Source organism: Anser brachyrhynchus (assembly GCF_964034855.1).
Source record: "Anser brachyrhynchus genome assembly, chromosome: Z".
Lineage (NCBI taxonomy): Eukaryota > Metazoa > Chordata > Aves > Anseriformes > Anatidae > Anser > Anser brachyrhynchus.
The window spans coordinates 73867070-73885364 of NC_137697.1; the positions used below are offsets into that span (position 1 = coordinate 73867070).

Consider the following 18295-nt stretch of genomic DNA (forward strand, 5'->3'; position numbering starts at 1 on the left):
TATTGAAATAACTCTTTTGAAATAGAACAGGTTAGTAATTTTCATATTTCTGTTTAATTTAAGTAGCCTGTTTGTTGAAAATGATCAACAGATTTTTTTTTTCTTTTAGAGTTTTGTTTAGAAGTGCTAGAAAGTATATTTGGAAAGTATATTATGAAGTATATTATGAAAGTATATTCATAAAATTCAGGTCTTTTTACCCTGAAAGGCATGCATTTCTTTTCATCTAACTGTCTTAGAGACATATTCATAGCCAAGAGAGTTTTTAAAAAAAAAACTGACATTTTTGATCATCAAATTTCATATAATGGAATTAGAATTTTCCACAGGAAAGTTGAATACTTAGATACAAAATGCTTAAATTGAGGTTTACCATTTTCATTTTGAATTCACAGTTTAAAGATTGGTAATTAAAATTTACAATTTCATTGAAAGTTTCAGATTTTTTATTCATATTTTTGTTTCATTCAGAAGTAATATTTTTTTTCTAACTCATGGTTATATAATAATTAACATACAGGCATTATTATTGGACAGAAACTCAATATTTTAGTCACTAGTTCATTTATTAAAGAGATACCTACCCCTTGTGAGAAATTGCATTTCAGATAAGTAGGGAGCACAAGAGTCTTTGGCTGACAAAAAGCAGTGAGGAATACAGCCCTGAAGTTTTAATTACAGGTGCAGGTTAAATAAATATTCAATTATTTTTCTATCAAATAAAAACAACAGCTTTATGAAGGAGTCACAACTCATTAACCAGCAGCTGTTTAATTCAGGTTACTCATCAGAGGTACCTCTGGCCTTGAGCACATCTTGTGCTTAATTATCTTAAAACCCTTAACAGCATCCAGGCTCTGTAAGCAGACAGTTCTGGGTGTGCTTCTCCAGGAAGGGTTTCAGAAAGTTCAGTTGTACTCTTCCTGTTTGAATGCTTTTAATGAACAGAAAAGAAAAAAAAAAAAAAGCATCAATAAGTTCATTTGTACTTTTATGATTTAAAGTAATATAGCTTGGAGAAATGTATCTTGCAAATCAGGAATAACTAAAGAAAATTTCACTACAGGTTATCTTGAGCAAAAAGAAATATATGAGTAGCATGAGTAGAAAGAAATCAGTGAAGGAGATAATAGAGCTTTTAAGGACTACTAGGAGTATTTTTTTTTCTTTAAATCTTATTTGTCAATATCCTTTTAACTGGTCCAAGGAAAAAGAAATTTGAGACATCTGGACAGAAATCCCTTTTAACAGATATCTGACATGTAGCAGTGGGGTCTCATGAGTTTGTTTTCTCTTGTGGTTGCAGTTTACAGTAAAACATAGATACTAAGAGGATACACATTTTTTGTTTGTCAAAAATCTTGAGATATTTTTACTTTGATGTGAGTACTAAATTAAAACATCAGTTCCATTTTGCAATTATATTTCAGAAAATTCTGTTTTCCTACTCTGGAATATTGAAAAGATTGGTTTTTGTTAGAAAGAACTTTTCTTTCAAGAACACCAAACAACAGGGATGAAGGACCTTTATTTCATCTTTGCAGTGAGTCATAGAGACTTTGGAAGGAAGGAACTAGTTTGTCCAGGTTTATAATCTGAGAAGGATCTTCCAAATAAAGGGTTATTCACCCAAGCTACCCAAAGAATCCTACCCTTAGTATAAGTAGGAAAGAAAAGACTTGAGGACAGAGAACTAAGAGCAAAATAGGAAGAAAAGCCAAGATATGAAAGTTTTGTAGTGGTGGGAGAAAGGGGAGACCAGAAAGAAATGACCAACAAAATTAGCCCAAAACAAAGAAAACTGAATATATATATATATATGTATATGTATATGTACATATAATCATAGAATCGTTAGGGTTGGAAAAGACCTCCAAGATCATCTGGTCCAATCATCCCCCTAACACCAACATCACCCACTAAACCACGTCCCTAAGCACCAAGTCCAACTCCCTTGGACATCCCCAGGGATGGTGACTCCACCACTCCCCTGGACAACTCATTCTAACACCTGACTACTCTTTCTAAGAAGAAACATTTTCTAATTTCCAACCTAAACCTCCCCTGGTGCTACTTGAGGCCATTCCCACTAGTTATCTGAGAGAAGAGACTGACCCCCAGCTCCCCACTCCTTCCTTTCAGGTAGTTGTAGAGAACAATAAAGTCTCCCCTGAGCCTCCTCTTCTCCAGACTAAACAACCCCAGTTCCCTCAGCCGCTCCTCAGAGGACATACACGCACAGACATTAAATAATAAAATAATGAAAAATGATAAACTGAAAGAAATATGTGTTACCAGTAGAGTAGTCTTTAGTAAGTAGTACTACATCTCATCTTGTCCCAGAGGGCATGCCATGGAGATGAAAAAGGTGGGAGAGGGAATAATATAGTTCTCTGTGCAAAGAAACTGTGATGCTAGGAAATAATCACTGTCTTTTTATTTAAAAATACATACAAAAACTGTTCATATGTAAATTCAATATTTTAATTATCACAACTTTTCAGATGTTTTAACTTCAAACCGCACCTGTCCATCTGCTCCAGGCCACCAAGTTACCCGCATTCTCCTCAGGCTTGCCTTACTCAAGCAATTCAGGGACTTGTATCTCAGAAAAGTTTGGTGAATTCAAACAAAACTAGTGTTTGTTCACAGACATCTCGATAATGGAACTAGACTGGTTTCTATCAATACGAGACAGATATGTTTATATTGAAGATTACAATTTCCTGTTCCCTTCCGCTTCAGCGTTATAATAAAAAACATCTATGTAAATATATTTTTAAAGAGGTTTTCTTTCATGGATTGAACAACCATGCAAGACAAAAACAAGCATGCAAGACTCTGTGATACAGGAATTTTATTAAAAGAAAAGAAAAAAAAAAACAACAACAAAATAAATAGTTTTTTTTTTTTTTCATGCTGGGGTTTTATAGTCAAATTTAATTTCCATGTCATAGAATGCTCTAATTGCTCTTGTGCTTAGTTAAGAAAGCTGACAGGTAGAAAAAATAATTACTACTACTATTACTACTATTAGTAGTACTTCAAGGCTATCTACAAGAATGAAAAAATGAATTTCAAAGTGCCCTAATTTGCATTATTAGTATTTTAACAGAGCTATTCAACATCCTGAAATTAAGAATAAGATGAGATAAAGACAGATATTGCCAATGATATATAACGATTATCTGATGTTTGTTATTTGAGTAATTTGCATTGTTCTGTATTTCTTTTAGTACAGAAACAATGTAGATCAATGAATCTGATAATATAACTATTTAAAAAGTACTATATTAGAAATAAGCTTAATGTGTTCTGTATACTTGAAGCTTTATGCTTTAAGTTTCTTTTCTGACATCATTGACATCACTTAGAACTTTTTGGGTAGAATAAAGTCCTTAGCATCAGTACCTCAGCAAATCTGTTACTAGGAAATAATGAATGCATGTGTGTTCAGCAAGTTTCAGGAAACTGATACTTAGATCAGTCATGAAAGCAAAGCACATTCATTATTTTATTGCAAAGTGAGACTGTATATCAGAGATGGTCAGATTGCATATCAAGATATCAAAGAGAATGAAAATACCCCAAAATAAATAAAACCAAACTATAACCATGGAATCATATAATAATTTATATTGGAAGGGACCTTTGCATATCATGTAGCTCAACTCTTTCTCAAAGCAAGTCCAGCTAGAACTCATAGAAACATACTGTTGAGTTTTGAGTATCTTCAAAGATGGAGATTATAGATCTTTTCTGGGCAAAAGGTACAATAAATGACAACACTCAAAATGAAAAAAAAAAAATCTAAATAACCAATTGGAATTTCCTATGTTCCAGCTTTTCTGTTTCTCTACAACTTTTGTGAAGAAAGAGAATGACTTACAAGGTAGAAAATGTGTCTGGTAGAGGGGAGAAGAGGTGAAATTTTTTTTTTTTTTGTCTTTCTGAAGTTTTGGACTACCTCACCCGAAGTGATGGAAAAGCAGAGAATTAATTCACTTAAAAATGTTTTACGTGGGAGCTAATGCAATTCATCTCCAGAATCAGAAAAGCCCACAGACCGGTATTCACTAACAGGAAGAATTTTGATTTTGTGATAGTTAAGAAGAAATTTATTAGAATGAAATATATTCTTAAAGCATTTATTCCACTCTGAGTCATCAAGACACTAACACTTTATATTAGTAATTGCAATTTTTAGATAAATTTATTTAGAAAATTTTCACAAGTCTTACAAACCAAAAAGATTAACACACAAGAATTAACTACCCAAAAATCAAACTGTATTCTGAAGTAGTGTGCGGTTATTTGGGTTCTGTTTTACTTACTTATTTATTTATTTATTTATTTATTTTTAGTTTCTATGTGTATGGCTTTTTGCATACAGCTTAATACCATTGTAGCTACTCATAATCATTTGTGCTATTAGCCAACAGTGACAATATATACAGTTTAACACACAGTATTGTGTGGATATGCTAATCCTAAGTGTCTTTGATGAAATGGGGAAAAACAAGAATCAAACTTCAAATATTACTAATAATATTTTTATACTGAGTTATGATTTTTTTTAATGCAATGATTTTGATCAGGGAGCCATGGCTGCTTTAACAGGGACTACATTTACATTTGCAGAATCTATAGGAACAGTGTATATTCACTTTAAAATGAATCAAGGATTTCACATTCATATCTATAGAAAATATTCAGAAGTCCTTTCTCCTGGCTTTAAATTTACTAATGGAAAATTGTACTTCTCAATATTAATAGAATGAGTAGGTCCAGAGGGCCGTCACAGAATTTTGTGTGATAAGAGGAAATAAAAAGAACTCTATAAAAACTTAAAAGGGCAATTATTATTTAAGTACTCTCTATGTATCCCATATAATATCCAATGAAAGAAAAACTTATCTTTTCTTCAAAAATATCAAGTTTGATTAATCTTAATTTGCTTTTTCCTGATAAATAATATTGACTCTTCATACAAGGTGTATTGTCATCACCTGATGGCTGATTTTTTATTTTTTAATTTAAATATTATTATTATTATTTTTTCAGAAAGATGTATTTGCTAACATATAAATATTTTAGAAACAAACTAGTGTTGATGTAATGGTTTCTTTTGATTTTCTAGCTTTATTTAAAATATAAATGTGATTAGAAGTTCAATTTTTATTATTCTTTTTATCACTTTTTTTTCAAACTATTTTAAACAAATACATATTTTAGAATAAGTTAAAAACCTGAAGTTCACTTGTACTGTAGTCTGTGAGGGGAATTCTGCTGTCTTTCACCTTACTTTTCCTGTGTGGTTTTGGCATGTATACTGTCTGAGGACAGGATTGATTCCTTATAATTAAGTGGTAGGCTGTAAAAGAGCTGAGATGAAACGGACAGAGGATGATTCTCTACTATGTAAAATATTTTACTTTTATGGGATATAGTTACATAATCAGAACTTCATTCAATGGGTAAACAAACTCTCCCTCTGGACATCTGTCTTATATCTTGTTGGGTGCTGATTTGTTAAAATTACCTATGATTAAACTGGAAGATGATAGGTAATTTGGAACATCAACCAGTATTACAATTTGGCTGTGAAAAGGAACTAGAGAGAGTAAGAGGAGCAAGAGATTACAGCCAAGCAAGGAAGATTCAGGATTTGTAAATGTGAAGCTGTGAAGCTGTATACAGATGGTAGAATAAATAGCAATTGTATACAATAAACTGGAGAACTGTAAGTGGATAGTGGAGTATCTGAATTTATCTTATTAAAGAATGGCTACCTTTAAACTAATCTCTTTAAAGTTATACTCAAACCACATTTCTGTGTACAAGTTCTATGGACATAATGAAAGAGAATTAGAAGTGTAGAGCATACTGAGCTGGAAAGGACCCGCAGGGATCATAGAGTCCAATTCTAGGCTCCACATAGGACTACCCAAAAATCAGACCATATGTCTGAAGCATTATCTAAATGTTTCTTGAACTCTGTCAGGCTTAATGCTGTGACCACTTCTGCAGGGAGCCTGTTCCACTGCCTAACCGCTTTCTTGACAGGAAATTTGCCTAATATCCAACTTGAACATCCACTGATGCAGCTTCACGCTGTTCCCTCAGGTCCTATTGGCTCTCTCCACTGAACACCTCTCTCTCTGCTCTGCATGAGGAAGCTGTAGATCACTATGAAATTACCCCTCAGTTTCCTCTTCTTTAGGTTGAACAAACCAGGTGACTTTAGGTGCTCCTCATACTTCTTGCCCTCTGGACTCTACACCATCTTTTTTGTCTTTCTTTGAACACACTCTAATAGTTTTATATCCTTCGTATCTTGTGGATCTCAAAACTGCACCAAGTACTTGAGGTAAGGACACACCAATGTTTAGTACAGTGGGTCAATCACTTCTTCTGACAGGTTAGCTAGACTGTGGCTGGTTAATGCACTCCAGGATATAGCTGTACCTTGTGAAGCACTGGAGCAGATTGTCCAGAGAAGTTGTGGACGCCCCATCACTTGAGGTGCTCAAGACCAGGTTGGATAAGGCCCTGGGCAATTCAGTCTAGTGGGTGGCATCCCTGCCCATGTTGAGGGGGTTGGAACTAGGTGATCTTTAAGGTCCTTTCCAACCCAAACCATTCAATAATTCTATATGATTCTTTTGGCTGCCAGGACACATTGTTGATTCACATTGAGGTTACCATCAATCAAACCCCACAGGGCCCTTTCTGTAGGGTTTCACTACAGTCAGTTGTCCACAAACCTATAAGTACATCTAGCATTGCACCATCCCAGGTGCAGAATCCAACACTAGCTCTTGTTAAATTTCACACGTGTGATGGTTCCACAGATCTCGCTATCAAGATCTCTATGTAGGGCTTCTGTACTCTGAAGGGAATCAACAATTCCTCTTAACAGTATTGCCCACAGACGTAGTGTACTCTCAAATCCTTAGTCTAGGTCACTGATACAAACACTGATGAGAACTGGCCCTAAAATTGAGCCTTGGAGAACACCATTAGTGACTGGTTGGCAGCTTGATGTTACCCCATTTACTACAACACTTTGGGGGTCTACCTTTCAGCCACTGTATGGTGTAGCTGTCCCACCGTATACTGGATATTTTATTCCAGAAGGATACTGTAGCAGATATTATCAAGAGCTCTGGTAAAATTCTACCTCCCATCTCCTTCTACAGAAATGATTCACAAGACAATACTCAGTTTGAACAGCTGCTCAAAATATGAAAAGAAATATCCTACTTTCAATATCTATCTTTTATGTTTTATAGTTTATGTTTTACTTTAAATAAGTATATGGTTGCTTAAAATAGATACTTTCCATTGTATCAATCTTTGAAGATTTTTTTCTTATGCTCAGTGCAAAGCTAGAAATAGAGATATTAAAAATTTTAAAGGTAGAGAAAAGCATTAAGATATAAATTTAAATCACATAATTGTTTCATAAATTTATACATAAATTGTTTCATAAATTACATAATTACATCATTAAAATAAATGTAAATTACATAATTGTTTCTCTCCCCACTTTACCTTGCTGGGATTCCGAATACATGATGGTGGCATTGCCCTATTAAAAGATTGTTAGTACTTTGTTAGTGTTTTTATTATTATTATTGCTGTTGTTGTTGTTGTTGTTTTGTTGTTGGTGGTGGTTTTGTTTTGATCACAACTAAATGTGATCTCTAATCTCTTTTTCATCAGGCTGGCAGCAAGTCACCAGTGGGGTACCCCAGGGCTCCATTTTAGGGCCAGTTCTTTTCAATGTTTTTATAAATGATTTATTAATGATTTGGATGTAGGACTGGCGGGTAAATTTGAGTAAATTTGCTGATTACGCTAAACTGGGAGGAGTTGTTCACTCTGTTGAGGGTGGAAAGGCCTTGCAGAGAGATCTGGACAGACAAGAGCTGGGTGATCACCAACCGCATGAAGTTTAACAAAAGCAAGTGCTGGGTCCTGCACCTGGGACAGGGCAACCCTGGGTGTACAGACAGATTGGGTGATGAGACGCTGGAGAGCAGCCCCACAGAGAGGGATCTGAAGGTTGTGATTGATAGTAAGCTGAATATGAGTCAGCAGTGTACCCTGGCAGCCAGGAGGGCCAACTGTATCCTGGGGTGCATCAAGCACGGCATTGCTAGTTGGTCGAGGGAAGTGATTGTCCTGCTCTACTCTGTGCTGGTGTGGCTTCACCTCGAGTACTGTGTGCAGGTCTGGGCACCATAGTATAAAAAGGATGTGAAACTATTGAAGAGTGTCCAGAGAAGGGCTACAAAGATGGTGAAGGGCCTAGAGGGGAAGATGTATGAGGAGCAGCTGATGTCATATGGCCTGCTCAGCCTGGAAAAGAGGAGACTGAGGGGAGACCTCATCATGGTCTACAGCTTCCTCACGAGGGGGAGTGGAGGGGCAGGCGCTGATCTATTCTCTTTAGTGACCAGTGATAGGACCTGAGAGAATGGAGTCAAGCTGTGACAGGGGAGGTTCAGGTTGGGTATCAAGTAATGATTCTTCTTGGAGAGGGTGGTTGCACACTGGAACAGGCTCCCCAGGGAAGTAGTCATGGCACCAAACTTGTCAGAATTTAAGAAGTGTTTGGACTATGCTCTTAGTCATATGGTCTGAATCCCAATAGCTAGCTACTCTTTCTGAGAAGAAGAAATGTCTCCTAATTTCCAACCTGAACCTTCTCTGGTGCAGCTTGAGGCCATTTCCTCTAGTTCTATCACGAGTTAGCTGCGAGAAGAGGATGACACCCAGCTTCCCACAGCTTCCTTTCAGGTAGTTGTAGAGAGCAATGAGGTCTCCCCTGAGCCTCCTCTCCTCCAGACAAAAACAACCCCATGTCCCTCAGCCGCTCCCAATAAGACTTGTGTTCCAGGCCCTTCACTAGCTTCATAGCCATTTTCCAGACATGCTCTAGGACATCGATGTCCTTCTTGGGCCTAAAACTGAGGGGCCTAAAACTGAACACAGTGCAGTTCAGACAGAACTCAAGTGCAGTTTCACCAGCACAGAGTACAGGGGGACAATCACTTCCCTGGTCCTGCTGGCTACACTATTCCTGATACAAGCCAGGATGCTGTTGGCCTTCTTGACCACTTAGGCACACTGCTGGCTCATGTTCAGGTGAGCATCAACCAATACCCCCAGATCCTTTTCCTCTGTACAGCTTTCCAGCCACTGTTTTTCAAGTCTGCAGAATTGCATGGGGTTGTTGTAACCAAAGTGCAGGACCCAGCACTTAGCCATGTTGAATCTCATCCCACTGACCTCTGCCCATTGATCCAACCTGTCCAGGTCCCTCTGCAGGGCCTTCCTACCCTCCAGCAGATCAACACTTCTCCCCAGTTTGGTGTTGTTTGCAAACATACTAAGGGTGCACTTATTGCCCTCATCCAAATCATTACTAAAGATATTAAAGAGGATAGGCCCCAACACTGACCCCTGAGGAACACCACTTGTGACTGGTTGCCAGCTGGATTTCGTTAAATTCACCAACACACTCTGGGCCCGGCCATCCAGACAGTTTTTAACACAGCGGAGTGTACCTGTCCAAACCAATGTGCTGCCATCTTCTCCAGGAAAATACTGTGGGAGACCCCATCAAAGGCTTTGCTGAAGTCTAGGTGGACTAAGTCAAAAGCCTTTCCCTCATCCACCAGGTGGGTTACGTTGTCATAGAAGGAGATGACATTGGTCAGACAGGAATTGCCTTTCATGTACCCGTGGTGACTGGGCCTGATCCCCCAGTTGTCCTTCACATGCTGTGTGATTGCATTCAAGATGACCTGTTCCATCACCTTTTCTGTCACCGAGGTCAGGCTGACAGGCCTGCAGTTCCTCAGATCCTCCTTATGAACCTTCTTATATATTGGCATCACATTCACAAGTCTCCAGTTATCTGGGACCTCTCCAGATGACAATGACCACTGATAGATGATGGAAAGCAGCTCAGCAGTCATATCCGCCAGCTCCCTCAACAGCCTCAGGTGGATCCCATCTGGCCTTGTGGGCTTTTGACAGTCCAGGTGGAGCAGCAGGTCTCTAAAAATGCCACCCAGCACACCAGGTTGCCCAGAATCTCAGGGATGTTAGTCTCTCTTAGTAGTCTTTCAAGCTATCCTATAATGGTCATTATTTAGACATTTCTATTGGCTACTTACAGTGGGAGGGCATTTGATATCTGGCCAGAAGGACTCAGCACTTCACATGGTAATTTAAAATGAACAGCCTTAACCCATGGAATTTCATTATTTTGAACAGCTGTTGAAAAACTATGAATGACTAGAGGTATATATGCAGCTTCTTCAGCAAACAGATTGTAAAGAAAATGCTGCTCAGCTTCAGTTTTAGCATCCAGAAAAGGGTGGAGTCCTCTCTACAGTTCTCTTGTGTGAAATGAATGATGGGTTATGATTTACTGAAAGCACGCTTTTGATTATCTTCTTTCAGAAAGTCAGCAAATATTGTGTCTTTTAAGTTTGTGGTTTTAAACAAGACAACTTAATGTTCCAGTAACAATTCCTGTGAGGCTGATACAGTCCATTAAAAATGTGGGCACTTGGTCACCGTGCAGAATTACTTCAGAAGTAAGCTGTAATTTTTGAGAAGCCTCTCTATGGGATTAAGTACCAAGTATGTGTAAGCCTATTTTATGACTCCTTTTTTTTTTTTAAATGATGTCTGGTAATGTGTGTGTGAAGGGCAGAAAATGTGATCTTTTATTTTCCTTTGAAAGATATTAGGTGAATTGTTGGCTTTTTTTCTTTTAATTATTATTATTTTCTTAGTGTTTTGGCTGATTAGTTCAAATCTGATTATGTTTGAAATGAAGTTTTGAAATAAAATAGAGAGTGTGTGTGTGCGTGTGCATGTGTGTGTGCGTGTGTGTGTGTGTGTGTTTGCATGTTTGTGTTTTAGTAACTGTCCAGGGTCTAGAGAAGAAATCTTATGAGGAGCAGCTGAGGGAACTGGGGTTGTTTAGCCTGGAGAAAAAGGGGCTCAGGGGAGACCTTATTGCACTCTAGAGTTACCTTAAAAGAAGCTGTCACGAGGTGGGTTCAGTTTCTTCTCCCAAACACCAAGTGATAAGAGAAAATTGCTTTAAGTTGTGCCAGGGGAGGTTTATATTGGATATTATGAAAGACTCTTTCACTGAAAGGGTTGTGAAGTATTGGAACAGGCTGCCCAGAGAAGTAGTTGAGTCAATATCCCCGGATGTCTTCAAAAAATGTGTAGGTGTAGAGCTTGGTGACATGGTTTAATGGTGGACTTGGCAGTGCTAGGTTAAAGATTGGATTAGATGATCTTAGAGCTCTTTTCCAACCTAAATGATTATATGATTCTATGATCAAAGTGTTCTGGTACAACATTTGACTAATGTTGATTTATTTCAAAGGTTTTCATGCTTTCAATAGGAAGAAAAGGAAATAATTAAAAACAATCAAACAACTTTATTATCTTACAATAGAATTTTAGAATTTAATGAACTTCTTTTATATGACTTCAAATCAAAAAGACTATAATCATCCATATTTCCACCCCATGTCTAAAATCCAGCTTTATTATTTTTGTGGAAGACAGTCTTCAGCATGCTACAATATCTGTAATAATTAAAAGTAAATTAAAAAAAAAAAGTAGTATTTATGTACAACTTCATTGTGATTTCCCTTTCTTTTCCATTGACAAAGTTATGAAATGTAGAAATCTATCATATTAAGGTAGAAATAATTGGACTGGAAGACAAATGACAGGAAGGAACCAAAATACTCTATGAAACCTAAAAATATTGACATAATCCAAAAAGTTGTTACTCTAAACAGTAATAAAATACTCATAATATATTTAATGTATTATGCTACACATAATGATCATAGTTTACTATACAGAGTAGATCTTTTTGTATTTCTGTTTATTTTCCTGCAGTTATTTATTTAAATATATATGTGTATACCAGATTTGTAGTGGAAAAATAGCTGCAACGTGTCAGGATAGTGGCTGCAGATTAGAAAATACTGTCTTATTTGGAATAACAAGCACATCATGACTGTAATCTTCATATATCCTCTTAATTACTTGCCATAATTGTGTTCTAGAATTTATTTATTTATTTATTTATAATGTTGATATTCACCCAATGGGAATATTCAGAAGTCACAAAATTAATTAAACTTTTAACAAGTGCTTTGAACAACTGGAAATGAATTGTTGAAGTGTGTATTAAAAAGATTGATGATCATGTTTGTTTCAGCCCCCAGATATTATGAATGCCTGTGGTCCATCAGCAACTTACTTGCCTCTAGATTTGGGACAAAATATAGACCTGATATTTTTGTGAAACCTTGTGTTTCTTAAGCTTGATGGTAGTGGTAGGCCAGTCAGTTGTAACTAGTGAACATAATCCAGGATCACTTGTGTAACTGTATGGTTTTCAGAATGTAAAATATTTTTATTATAGAAAATCTGCAGACTCTTTGTATATTTCTTTTAATATATGAGGAAATATACCACGACTAGGGAAAGGACAAAAGGGCATCCTTCCCTTCTGTCTGGGTATAGTATTGCTGAGCAGTGCTTCTGGCATGTCTTCACACACTGTGTTTTAAGAGGCCTGTTTACCTGAGCACAGGGGTAAACTGCAGGACACACATGTAAAATCTATCTGGGCAAAATAAATGTCAAAAATGTTACACAGGCAGGACTCTGAAAGCCATAGCAGAATAACACTCTTGTATTGTTAAAACCATGTCCTCAGAGATAAGATTAAACAGAAATTTAAAGAAAATTACCCTGGTCTGATAAACCCTAATGTTTCTTATTTCTAATTCTGTGCTGTGCAGCATCCTGTTGATGTGTAAGTGGACCGGTCTGTTACGATTGTTGCTGGTGCTCTCAAGCAAATAATGTGGAAGAAGTAAGACAGAACAGTATTGGCCATTTAAATAGGGCGTTGCTGCCATTTTGTAGCCACTCGCCAAGGCGATGGGCTCCAGGGCAGACACCTTCTGCGGCAGACTGGGGAATTGAGGTGGGCAGGGCTTTTTTTTCTGACATCGAGGCCACTCGAGGCAGCTGAGGGAGCTGCCAGGGCCCAGCAGCCCTTGCAAGGGAGGCTGACGAGGCACAGGTGGAGCCCGGCCGTGGTGGGCCATTTACATCGGGCGTTGACGCCATTTTGCAGCCACTTGCCAAGGCAGCCACCCCCTGATGCTCTTCTCCCCCTAACAATGATGGTGATGAATTGGAGGACAGGGAGCAATAGCAAAAGGTCCTTGCTTGGCGTTACATGCGTAGCAGGTGCACCCTCCTGGTGGTTCCCCTACCTCCCCAGCTGCCCCTGCAGAACAGGTACACTGCTCTGCGAGGACAACTGGACAATGGTGAGGGTGAGGGTTCTTCCTCATTGGATGTGTCACCAAAGTCTAATCAGACTACCCACTGCATTAAAACCTCCTCAGTAAAGAATAAAAGATGGGTCATTGTCATTGGTGACTCACTGCTGAACGGAGCGGAAGGCCCGATATGCAGACCAGACCTGCTACACAGGGTGGTCTGCTGCCTCCTGGGGGCCCAGGTTAAAGATGTAAGGAAGAAACTTCCTTTGCTAGCATGGCCCTCGGATTATTATCTTCCTTTGTTTTTTTTCATGTAGGCAGTGATGAAATAGGAAGAACTACTCTAAGGACTATGAAGAAGGACTTAAGAGACTTGGGGAGACTGGTCAAGGGTTTGGGAGCACAAGTCGTGTTCTCCTCTATCCCTCAGGTATAGGAAATAATGAGGGACTGGACATGATGAGCCAGCAGATTAATACTTGGCTCAGAGCCTGGTGTCACCGGCAGGGGTTTGGGTTTTTTGACCTTGGCTCGATTTACATGAGACCAGGCCTGCTGACAACAGACAGGAATAGCTTTTTCCACCGACAGAAAAGGGTTTTAGGATGGGAGTTGGCAAGGTTCATTAACAGAGTTTTAAACTAGGTATAAAGGGGGTTGGGGGTGGAACAAGGAAAAAAAAATACAATCTGAAATACTGTAACATATGGAAGAGTTTATTTATTTATTTATTTATTTATTTATTTATTTATTTGTCAGGATGATTGTAAAGCTCAAATACTACATATTCCAGAAAACATCAGGAACAAGTGTTCTTTTTCCAGCACCTCTCGATGACTGGGGAAGATTGGGGAACAGAACTGGCCTACTAGAATCTGGAAACACACTTTATATGAAGCATCTCTTTCCTGAATTCTCAGTTAGGTCAAAGAAAAATCTAAATTCTTGTGTTATTCACAATGCATTTCTAACTACTAGTGTACTACATTTCTTCAGTATTCCAAATATTGAGTACTGCCCATCTGGCTGCACATAGCCCAGAATAGAATAAATGCAGAATGAATAATCCCCTTCTCAGTTCCTTCCCTCATCCTCCCAAAAATAAGTAACAATGACAGAGGCAGAACTTCTAGTCTGTCTGAAACTTAAGAAATTGTGATGGACACATGTTCTGACACTTTTGAAAAAAAGTGATGTAAAGAACCCTCAAACTTGAATGTAAGGAACAATATTTTTACACTTGTTAACTTGTTTATCTTTGTTAAAACAAGAAGATTCTACATAAGAGAATCAGGAGAGAAGGTTGGAGGAAGAGACCTGAGAAACATTATAATTTTTAAAGTAATTTAAAAAAATATGTTGTTTATCTTACTTTAGTTCGTAGTCTTTGAAATTCATCTCTGAATCACAATTCATCACAATGCTAAACCAGATGGATGATTAAGTACTGGTAAAAACAGAGGTTATTCTTAAGAAATATTCCAGATTCTACTTATTTGTTTGAAAGTAGCAGCCAATTTATGGGCCTTCAAAACACTTCACGAGTAGACAGATATGCTGTAAAAGAAATTGAACCCTTGTGACAACAGTTTTACAACTAACAATAAATACATCAAGACACTTAAGAAACATGCCAAAGAAAGCTTCCATTAAAAAACGTAATGAATAATTTATATAAATAATTCATTAAAGTTAAAAATTTAACGTGTTTTATAGTTTATTTTAACCTGAAATGTTAACTTTTGATGGAAATGTACACTTCCACATATTTATATGAGGAATGTTTTGTTGTAGATGGTCATGAATAGATAGGTATATGATCAGAGAAATAGAAGCTAGAAAATTTTCCATGTTAATTGTAGTTGATTTTATTTACTTCCTTGCAGTTCTTAGATAATTTACTTGAATCAGTTTTACCACACAGAAAATGGGAAAATAACGGTTTATATTTTGTCATGGATAGTCATCATATTTTTTGGGGGGTGGGGTGTGGGGGGCGAGGAGGAGCTGGGGAAGTGAGGATCACAGAATCATAGAATGGTTTGGATTGGAAGAAATTTTAAGATTATCTAATTCCAACCCCTATGGCATGGGCAGGGACACCTCCCACCAGACCGGGTTGCCCAAAGCCCCATTCAGCCTGGCCTTGAACACTTCCAGGGATGGGGTGTCCACAGCTTCCCTGGGCAACATTTTCCAGTGGCTCACTACACTCATAGTAAAGAATTTCTTCCTAACATCTAATTTAAATCTACCCCTTTTTAATTTAAACCTGTTATTCCTTATCCTATCAGTGCACTCCCTGAATGTTGCAAAGACATTTAGGATGTAAAGAGTTTACTGGAAGTCAACAGATAAAAACCATGGAGGCTAACATGAACTAAGTGATCGTTTCATGAACATTTCAATTATTCCTAGTTTTATTCTGCACGTACTCTCCATGTGGTCTCTTCCCTAGATTAGAAGAAATGATTTTGATTTCTTTCATTGTACCTGTTTTTTTCTGTTTCAGCTGACATAAAGCCATGGTCCAGCTGTTTGTTTATTCCCCTTAATTTCATAGAGAGGAGTACTGAAACTGTACAATGCTACACTGCTGCCTTGGTGACTTAGTACCATTACTGTGAGCCTTACACTCGGTTACCATGATTTTCACAGAAAGTTTAATTAACTAACTTTATCTGAAAAATATATAAAGGTATTTAGTAACCAGATTGAATAGACTAACAGTATTAAACACAGTGAAATATCTTTATTTTGCACTAGAAGAGGTACATCCCGATTCATGAGAGGTGGAAAAATGGTGCTTGAAACAACCTTGCACAAGAAATAAATATTGCATTATTATTCCTGTCATTGGAAATAGCTATGATAAAGCATTCAGTATTGATCTTTCTCAGTAGGACTACAGCTCTGACTTATTACTCATCTTAAATGGCTCAGTGAATTGCAAGAGCTGTCAAAGTTTGCCCATTTAGTCTTAGCATCTTTACAATCTTTTGCATACCCCATTCCCTTAACGGTATTAGATACCTATGGACTACCATTCCATGGACTAATAGTGAAGCAGTTCTGAAATACAACACAGACCAACAACTCTCTCTTTCTCTTTCTCTCTTTCTCTCTTTCTCTCTTTCTCTCTTTCTCTCTTTTCTCTATCCCTCCCTCTCTCCTCCTCTCTCCCCCTCCCACTCCCTCTTTCCCCCTTTCTCTCTCTCCCATCCTCTCTCTCTTTCTTTCTCACCCTCTCACCCTCTTCCCCTCTCTCCCTCCCCTCCCTTCCCCCATCTCTACCTTTCCCTCTCTCCCCTTCTCTCTCTCCTTCTCTCTTCCCCTCCCCTTTTTCCTCTCCCCCTCTCTCCCTTTTCCCTTCCTTCTCCCTCCCCCCCCCTCCCCCTCCCTCTCTCTCCCTCCCTCTCTCTTTCCTGCTTTCTTCCCCACCTTCTCTTCCCCTCTCTCCCTTTCTTCCCCCCCTTCCCCTCTCTCTCCTTCTTTCCTTCTCTCCCCCTCTCTCTTCCTCTTCTCTTCCTTGCTCTCTCCCTCTCTCTCTCCCCTTCTCTCTCTCCCACCCTCCCTTCTACACTCTCTTCCTCTCTCTCTCCCCCCCTCCCTTTCTCTATTCTGCCCCCTTGTTCACACTCTCTTCCTCTTCCTCTCCCTCTCTTCCTCTCCCTCGCTTTCTCCCTCTTTTTCTCCCTCTCTTCTCTCTCGTTTTCTCTTTCCTTCTCTCTCTTTCCCCCTCCTCTCTCTCACACTCCCTCTTTCTTTCACTTTCCCTCTTTTCCTGTCACCTTTTCTCCCCCTTTTCCTCTCTTTCTCTCTCTCTTTTGCTCCCTTCATTTCTCTTTCTCCCCCTTTCTCTCTCATGCTCCTTCTCTCTCAGGTGTTCTTTCTCTCTCTCTCTCTCTTTCTCTCTCTCTCCCTCCCTTCTCTCAGCATTCTTTCTTTCTCTCTTCCTCTCTCCCCTCAAGTGCTCCCCCCACTGTCTCCCACACTCTCTCCCCTTGCCCTCCCTCTTGCTCTCCATCTCTCACTTCCCTCCCCTCTCCTTCTCTCTCTCTCTCCCTCTCTCCCCCTTTCCCCTTCTCTCTGTCTCCCCACCTCTCCCCCCTCTCTTTCTCTTTTTTTCTCTCTCTATCCCCCCACCCCCATTCTCCCTTCCCGCTCCACTCTCTCTCTTTCTTTCTTAAATGTTTACCAGAAAACCTTGCATTTCAAAAATGAAAGATATTATTATTATTTTCACTGGAAGAAAAACTACTTTTGAAAAAATAATAAAAACATAACACAGTAATTACAAAACCTTGTCAAATAGAGTCAAACTAGAAATAATGTAAGTTCTGAATTCAATAGTTTTTAATTTATATTATTTTCTTCATTAAGATATATAAATTTTCTCATCAAAGAAAAAAAAGACTACTGTATTTTTTTCATTCTTGTGTACAACCTCTCAAAGAGAAACAGATGAACTTATAGTGTATACACACATATTACTAGGTTAATTGGCTTTGGTTAGTAAAGTACATGTATAATAAATGAAATTTGCAACATTTTTAAAGTCATATGACCCTGTCAGACATTATTTATTTATTTATTTATTTATTTATTTATTTATTTATTTATTTATTTTCCTGCACTGAAAAGCACCTGAGCACCTGTAGAATAAAAGTATGATTTTGTGGAAATAGTCTGTAAAGGTTTTGATATTGGTTTAAAAAAAAATAACGCACCTTTTGGGGTGTGTAAACTGCATGCTGTCGGAGCTGTACTAATGAACTGAGCAATTGACTAAAATTTCTAATATGAAAATAAGGTTACATTACAGTGGTCTGTATGTTGCAACTACCTTACTGGTAGATGAATAAAGAAATGAGAACTGCTCATGCAGGCCTGAATAAACAACAACGAAAAAACATCAGTATGTGTTACCT

General features: G+C 38.1%; 1 long non-coding RNA gene across 1 annotated transcript; it reads left to right on the forward strand.

Moving 5' to 3' along the window:
* The first annotated feature begins 9646 nt into the window (after positions 1-9646).
* On the forward strand, positions 9647-13795 carry LOC308185610. The gene is made up of 3 exons (XR_013943508.1): positions 9647-10242; positions 12870-13057; positions 13682-13795. It is a non-coding gene; the product is annotated as an uncharacterized lncRNA (long non-coding RNA).
* The last annotated feature ends 4500 nt before the right edge of the window (positions 13796-18295 follow it).